This window comes from Balaenoptera musculus, chromosome 6, assembly GCF_009873245.2.
Source record: "Balaenoptera musculus isolate JJ_BM4_2016_0621 chromosome 6, mBalMus1.pri.v3, whole genome shotgun sequence".
Taxonomy (NCBI): Eukaryota; Metazoa; Chordata; class Mammalia; order Artiodactyla; family Balaenopteridae; genus Balaenoptera; species Balaenoptera musculus.
Window position 1 is genome coordinate 19,388,967 of NC_045790.1, and position 8,211 is coordinate 19,397,177.

The 8,211-nt window shown below is 54.7% G+C and overlaps 1 protein-coding gene across 2 annotated transcripts in view; it reads right to left on the bottom strand.

The window, feature by feature from the left end:
• The window catches only part of SEMA4D (semaphorin 4D), a 122,306-nt gene extending 114,362 nt beyond the window's left edge, over positions 1-7,944 (bottom strand). For both annotated transcript variants that reach the window (XM_036855190.1, XM_036855188.1), the window contains exon 1: positions 7,768-7,944. The gene's annotated coding sequence lies outside the window, so the exon portion shown is untranslated. The remainder of the gene's footprint in view (positions 1-7,767) is intronic.
• Between the last annotated feature and the right edge of the window lie 267 nt (positions 7,945-8,211).

Genomic DNA, 8,211 nt, shown 5'->3' on the forward strand with positions numbered 1-8,211 from the left:
GTGAATGAATTAATAAACCATGGTACGCCCACGTGTACCAAATTTCAAAAACGTGCCAAGGGAAAGAAGCTAGACACAGAGTCTACAATACATGCTTCCATTTTGAAACTCTTAAAGAAACAAATCTCATAATAGTCTAATTTCGGCAGATCAGTGATTGCTTGGGTGGAGGGCTGAATGCAAAGAGGCAACAGGAAATTTGGGGAGGGCTCACAGCTAAACAATCTCTGTTGCAACTGCTCAACTCCCGCTGATAGTGGCCAGGGATGGTGTGGGTGCATGAATGTGTGAGGTGCACCTGACCTGCAGGTCAGAGTTCATCCACTCCTGGCCTCCATCATGTTTATGGCGGCGGTTGCATAACTGCGTACCTTTGTCAAAACTCACTGAACAGGGCACTTAAAACAGTACCTTTTATTGTACGTAAATTATGCCTCAATAATACTGGCTAACGAAACATTGTTTCTACAGGCAAACACCCCAAGTCTAATGGACATCCAGAGTGAGGCCCACAGCCCCGCCTCTGTCCTCCTGTCTGCCCTCCAGAGTGCAGCCCACAAGGGCAGGCTGTGCTTAGCCCAGCCTTGGGTGGCCTATTAAAACACAGAGCTTCTGATTCAGGGGGTCTGGGGTAGAGGTGAAAACCTGCACTTGTGGCAAGTTCGGGGGATGTGATGCCGCTGGCATAGGAACCACTCCTGCAGACGGGTTCTCTCTCTCATTCACGTAGCGTTCAGTGGATATGGAATTAAGGCAGTGTTGCAGATAACACGCAGATCCTCGCTAGTGGCTGGGGCCTATATATAGGAAATGCCAGGCTAACATCAGGAGGGAAATGTTCACATTCTGGCTGTGAGGACACAGCCCCACTTTCAGCCTCTGTTTCTGGCCAGGCCCATCAGGCCAGTGGACCTGGTCCCCCTTCGCCCTTCTCCTGCCCTGCACAGGTGTCCTCTCAGCCAGGAGGGCATCCACCCCTTGCCCAGGAGCCTAGCAAACTCAGCTCTCCAGGCCTTCTGTGCTCACCACCCAAGAGCGCTCCATCGCCCCTGGGCACCCACTGCCGTACTCAGAGGCTCTGCTGTCACAAGTTTCCATAACCATTCTCTGAGGCCCTGGCTCCTCTCCCCTGTCTGCACACCTCAGGGCCAAGCAGAGGGGCAGCGCACACTAGAGCCAATGAAAGTTTGCTTGCGGGGGAACAGCTGGCCTCCCACCTGTCCCTATTGGAGGACTTGGGCAAGGGCCCCAGCCCACTTTCTTCATTACTCTTCCCCTCTGCTCCGTCCTTCCCTTCAGGACAGAAACCTGAAACAAGGCTTCTCTCAAATCCTTATACCCATCAGCTCCTCCCCATTTCTCAGCGCCCCCTTCACAGCAAAATTCTCGAAAAAGTTACCAACTCTTGCTGTCCTGAGCTCTCCTTCTCCCCCTTTCCTGGCCCACCACTCCCCTATACCTCTCATCGGGACACTGATGACCTCCATGTTGCTAAGGTCAATTCTCCAAGGATAATTCTCAGTCCTCGCCTAACTGGACTCCTTGGCCAGGCAGCCCCTCCTCCCCATGCATGATCTGCCCATGGCCCCGGATGCCCCCGACACCTCTGGCTTTATCCTGCCCTGATGGTACTCCTTCTTGGTCCCTTGACCTTGGACCTCTCCTCTCCTCCATCCATCCATCCAACTCTCCTGCCATCTTGTGCTGACTCAGCTTTAAAAATCACACCTGTGTGCCGGCAGTAGCCAGGTTGATTGCCGGGCCCAGGCCACTCCCCCAAACTCCAGCCTCACTTGCCTGAAAAGCCCCTCACCACCGGCACATGGACAGCAAAGGAGCTCACAGGTACTATCTGGAGAGCCAGCCGCCCTCCCGAATTCCCCACAACTGCTCTGCCCACAGAGAGTCCATCTCAGGATGATGCCCACTCCATCCCTCAGGTTGCCCGAGCCAAGAATCTCGGGGTCACCTTGGACTCCTCTATTGCTCCAATCATCCTGCTGGCTCCATCTTCACAACATACCAGAATCTAGCCAGACCCACCACCTGCATGGGGCTGCTCCTCCGCTCCAGCCTCACCCGCCCTCTGGTCTTCCTACAGTGTGCTGGGATGTCCCCCTGGGTCACTCCTCACCTCCTCCGTCAGCCCACCAGCCACCTGATTTCAAATCTCACACTCTCCCAAACTGCTGGCTCCCTCGAGCACCTGGACCCCACAATAGCACTATGGCCCCAATGCATGACATTCTGGTTTATTTCTTCTCCTTAGCCTTCCATCACCCGCTACTTGACCATAAGTGCCAAGTTGGCAGAGCCTTCTGTCTCTTGGTTTCTTGCTGCAATTGGAGCTCAATAAACATTTGTTGGGGGAAATGGTGAGACTCCATGAAGTGGACAAATCTGCGAGTTGAAAGGCGGCTTAAAGGTATCTAATTCCTTCACCTCAAGAAAGATGAATGATGGGACCTCACCTACAAAGCACACAGACCTCCTGTGTGCCCTGAATGCCCGGACGGCACAGCTCTACTTGGGCAGGATCCCTAAGCCCTCTGGGAAGCACTAAGATGCCAGGAACATGTCTGATCTCAATGGGAAAATGGACTGTGTATTTACAGCCCGTTCTGATGGCAGGCGGCTCACGGCCACACAGACAAGACCCCAGGCTCAGAGCAGAGCCACTCTGCTTCAGGCCTGGCTGTGCCCTCCTACAGCCACGGAAAATACTAGTAAACAACAACGACAAACAAAACTCCCAAACACACGGTGAGAACAAAGTGGGGTCCAGCTGAGGCCCTTATTCAGGGCAGGCCCCCGGGAACATAGTGTCCTTGCAAACAAAATCAAAACACGCGTCAGAGCCAAACAACACCCAAATGCTAGATCAAAGCAGATTATATTCTGGTGCTTAAGCAACTCAAATTTCTTGCAATAGGACAGGAAAATAGAAAAAAAAAAAAGAAAACTTAGGATCCCAGAAAACTTGTACTTTTTTACTTTGTGGATATAGGATTTTTATGCTTTTTTGTTGGTATAGATTAAAGTGACTTAACATACCTTCTACTAAATGAAAAAACAGCAACTGCTAAAAATGTGTGGAACAGCCCCACAGTAGCAGGTCATCCAACTAGCAGTGGAAATCCACCCACGAAGGCCCTGGACCATCTTTGCTTTTGTTTCTGGGCCAAGTCCCATGGAAGGGAATGTGGTTCTCCACTTAAAACAGGACTATGGTGGGTCTGAGCTGCGGGCCTTCCCCATCCCACGGCCCAGGCCCAGGAGGGTCCCTCAGCTTACTGCCCCCATTGAGAGATGATGCTGCTGTTTAATTTTCAGGGTTTGGGTCTTGTCTCCGCTATTGCCGAGGTCAGTGTATCAATGTCTCTTTTTCATGGCCCACAGATCACATACTCAGAGCATCAGTGACTATCGATTCATTGAATGCCTCATTTAAGCCACATCATCCGTTATTAAGTTGTGTAGGAACATGAATTCCTACCAGTCAAATCCATTTAGAATTTAGATTCAGAAATTTAATATTTAAAATAGGCTATTCTTTTTTTTTTTTATACTGAATTTAAATGATGCTATTTTAAAACTTTGGGTTTATTTATTTATTTATGGCTGTGTTGGGTCTTCGTTTCTGTGCGAGGGCTTTCTCTAGTTGCGGCAAGCGGGGGCCACTCTTCATCACGGTGCATGGGCCTCTCACTATCACGGCCTCTCTTGTTGCGGAGCACAGGTTCCAGACGCGCAGGCTCAGTAGCTGTGGCTCACGGGCCCATTTGCTCCGCGGCATGTGGGATCTTCCCAGACCAGGGCTTGAACCCGTGTCCGCTGCATTGGCAGGCAGATTCTCAACCACTGCGCCACCAGGGAAGCCCTAAAATAGGCTATTCTATTTCCTAATGGAGACCCCTTCTTAAAAATACATTTTATCATTACAAAAATAATCCCACTGTAAAAGAAACAAACCACACAGAAGTACATGGGGTTGAAAGGATAGGTTCCCCTTGCTCCTCCCACCCTCCCCCTTCTCAACCCTCCCTCAGCACACAAGCACACACACTCGCATGCACACACACATCCTTCCCTCCCACCCCTGCTGCTAGCCGGACCGTCACTCTTGCTTGGAGCTATGTCCTGAGAGCCTGGAGCAGTGCCTGCCCCACTCATCCACAGTGGCACTCCATCATCATCTGTTCAGTACACAGCGTCTGTCCTTCCAGATGCTTCTACACCTTATTACCTACACATGCATAAAAGGGATCATTCCATACAGTCTACACTAAGGAGCAGTGTTTTCACTTAATACATAGGCACTTCTTTTAAAGTAAACCTCAACTATTTCATGAAGTGAAGGATCCTATGGCATTCTGGGGGGGCGGGGGCGGAAATAGGATTCTTAGATTATTAACTTTTTTATGATAAAGAATTTCAAAAATACACAGAAGTGGCCTGAACAGAATAACGAACTCTCAGGTATGGTCACCCAGAGCCAACAACCATCCAACCATGGACAATCCTGCCTCTCCACCACCCCACCCCACCCCCACCCGTGCTAATCTGAAACAGATCTCAAATGCTGTATCATTTCCTCTGCAAATAACTCCAGTATCTATCACTAAAGGCTAAAGATTGCTTCAACGTAACCTCAATGCTGTTACTAAGGAATATAATTATCCTTCAAAATCATCATTCACTCAACAAATGTCCAACTGTCTCATAAATACCATAATTTTTGAAAGGAGTGATTCTTGGGTCAAACGCAGGTTGACTGCATTTTGTTCAGTCTGCAATCCCGGCTGCTATGCAGAAACGACCGGGGCAGGGGGTGGGGGTGGGGGTGCAGTCTCTACTTTCATAGACAGCATCTTGAGACTTTCACAGCAAATAAGGGACCCTGTCCCACTGGAGGATCACAAGGGCACGCTGGAAGGCAGTTATGGGGGAACGACACCTGGGCTGCTGTGATGCCTGGCCCAGGTACTACCCTGCCAGGTAAACGTTCATGCACTCGGGAAGGGTCAGGCAGCTGGAAAGTGAGCCACTCCAAGGAATTGGGATGAGCCAATTTGCCTATCCCAAAGATCACCTTAGTTGACGTACCGAAAAACGCCACCCCCAGCTCCAGGTGAGGCCCACTTACACGCTGTCTCCACTTGACTGAATCAACAGATATTTCCTCTTAATAAATCTCCACTTCCCCACATCACCTCTTGACAGCAGGCAGGCTGAAATGGCCATGAGTTGTGCTGAGTCTCCAGTGCAGAGGGAGCCTGCCCGACCGGCCTGCTCTCGGGTGACGCCCCGAGACATCCCCAAGTGGCCACGGGCCCCAGTGGCACGGGTGGCGCTGGGGAGGCTGCACCTGCCAAGCCCCAGGAAGGACGGTAGTCTTTCTTCCAGCAACCACCCTCAACAGTCAACTGACGGCAAGTTCGTTTGTGTATCTTTACATGGCCAGCTTCACCCCACAGCGCCCTGCAGGCCTGGACAGTTAAGTGGCCACTGCTATCACTCTCAGAAGAGCCTGGGGATGGGGGACTGGGGGCACTGGGAGCCACTACCTGCCACATCACCTTCCCAGGAGTTCTTCTGATCAAACAAACTCTTAGCATGAGGGGAAGGCTGCTGTAAATTATGGAACAATCAGAAAGCCAATTCATTTACACAGCAGCAGGGGCCTAACCCAGGGACACTGGGGACTCCTGGTGGTGGGGAGGGAACATGGGTCCAAACTGCCAACCCAAGAGCTCTGGCCCCAGGCTCATCACACAGAACAAGGGGTTAGGAAGAGGCTCCTGGCCACCATCCAGGCCGAACCCCCCCTCCCCCCACCAGAAACGGAACCCAGAGGGAGGGGCGGGAAGCCTGGGCCTGTCCATGCTCAGTGTGGGAGAGGCAGGTTCCCTCTAGAAGCACAGAGGACCAGCAAGAAAACCATTGATCTCTGCAACACATTATTGATTTTGCTATGTGCTGGCACCAGCGGATGGTCCTCCCCCCTTCACTCGGAGCCAGCCATTAGTGTGCACTCCCAAGCACTGGCCTAGACATCCCTGCCTGGTGTGGGGAAGGCACTTGAGATGAAACCCGCCTTGGATGACCCACAGGGAACAGATCACGAGTGAATGATGTCACTAAGGTCATCTCCCTGCCCCCAGACCCACTGGACAGCTGTGTGGTGTGGCGTTGCCCCCTACTCCTGAGCCGGGGTGGATGTACCATCTGCCGGGACCCTGAGCAAGCCTGCCAGAGCACCCCGGTTACCAGTGGAGGGGTCTCTGAAAGGTTGCATTTTCCAACCATCACAGGGAGCCAGTTCCCATGCCAGCTCGGGGTCCTGAAACACGGTGCAAGAGTGGACCTGGGCAGGGCTGCCTCTCAGTGCCAGCAATTAGTTTTTATTTCTTTATTTGGTTTACCTGCTGGCTGTACTACAAACACTTTTTTGTTCAGTCTGAAGGTCCAGCCTCTTGGGGGGGACAGTCCTTGTCCACAGAAATGCCCCAGCGTGTCCCTCACCATTCCTTCATTCCTGTAGGTTTTATCCCTGGTAGGACCTGGTGCCTGGAGTACTCAGAGCAGGCCTGCTTTATTCTTCTTTATTCTTGCAGACGTTATGCACAGACACCAACGGTTCAAGTGACAATCGGGGCATTATCTCTACCAGAATCCTGGCCTCAGCACTGGCCGAGGCAGTCTGTTTCTGGGACACAGTAAACATTCCCAAATAACGGCCCCCAGGCAGCCAGAAGGCAGGCCCCAGGCCTGGGGCAGATATGAGGTGACAGGTCACGGATGTCACTTTACCCCTTGGAAAGGAAACTTCCGCTCGGTGGCGCCTACTGGATTTGAATAGACTCAGAACAGGGGAGCCAGGCACTTGGCCACAGTCCCCAAGTCCTGGATGTGCTTAACATAAGGGGAGGTTTTCAAATCAAAAGCAGAACAACTTCGCATGGCAAACGCTCCAGAAAGCAGGTCCCTGCCCTTGACAATGAGGCCTAGGCCTCATTTTCGGTGAACTGCTCACCTCCAGACTCCCATGCACCCCGCCTCCAATACTAAATCAAATAAACGAAGAGGATCACCACGACCCAACTCTCCTTTCCATGTTTGCATTGGCAAAACCCCAGTGGATTCAGCCTCCTGCAGCTCACCAAGCGGCTGCAACAGGTGCAGCCCTGAGCTAAGGCTGCTGATTCTCCTTGGCTGTTCTAGAATCACGCAGCCAAAACCCTAAAGGAAGCCGAGGCCTGCAGCATTCATCACCAGGGCCCCGACCTGCCCCACCTGTCTGAGTGCGCGGCTCCGGGTCCAGCGCCCAGGATCCGCGGCCTCAGAGACAGAAATAGAAGCCCCGGGGCCTGGCCAGGCCCGAACGGCCGGAGTGGGGCGGGGGCCGGGTGGACAGGAGCGGCGGGCCTGGCCGAACGCGCCGCCCCCGCCCCTGGGCAGGGTTGGCCACGCGCCCCGAGCCCCCAGCGCCGCCCCAGCGCCGCCGAGCCACCTGCGCGCCGGGGCAGGGAGTGAGCCGAGGAGGGGAGGGGTCCTGGGGGTCCAGGGAGGAGACTCCGGTAGGGGTCCGGGGAGGAGTCAGGGAGCTCCGGGAACGGGACTCCGTGAGGGTAGGGGGTCCGGGAAGGAGTCACGGGGCTTCGGGGCGGGAGCTCCGGGAGGGCTCCGGGGACCAGCCCGGGGAGGGTCTCGCCGCCCCCACGCACCTGCCCGGCCCGCGCCCTCCCTCTGCTCGCCGGCCCTTACCTGGCGCGGTGCGTCCTGGCCGCGCGGACCAGCGGTGCCCGGCCCAGAGAGCGCGGGCGTAGGAATGGCGGCTACGGCTACGGCGACGGCGGCGACGGCGGCCGGCTCTCAGGCCCGGAGCGGAGCGGCGGCGCGGCCAGGCGGCGCGGGGATGCTGCGGCGCGCGAGGGCGCGGAGGCCGGCGCGGGAGGGAGGGCACGGGGCGGTGCGCAGGCCCCTCCTCTGCTCCCCTCCTCCCCTTCCCGCCTCCTCTCTCGTCCCTCCCCCTCTCCCCTGCCTCCTCCTACTCCCCGCCCGGCTCCCCGCCCTCTTCCTCTCTCCCCTACCCTCTCCGTCCCTCCCCTTTTCCCGCCCCTTTCTTCACCTTCCTCTACTCCTCCCCGCCCACCTCCCCCGCTGGCCCCTACCACCTCCCACCTCACCTCCCTCCCACCTCCACACTTT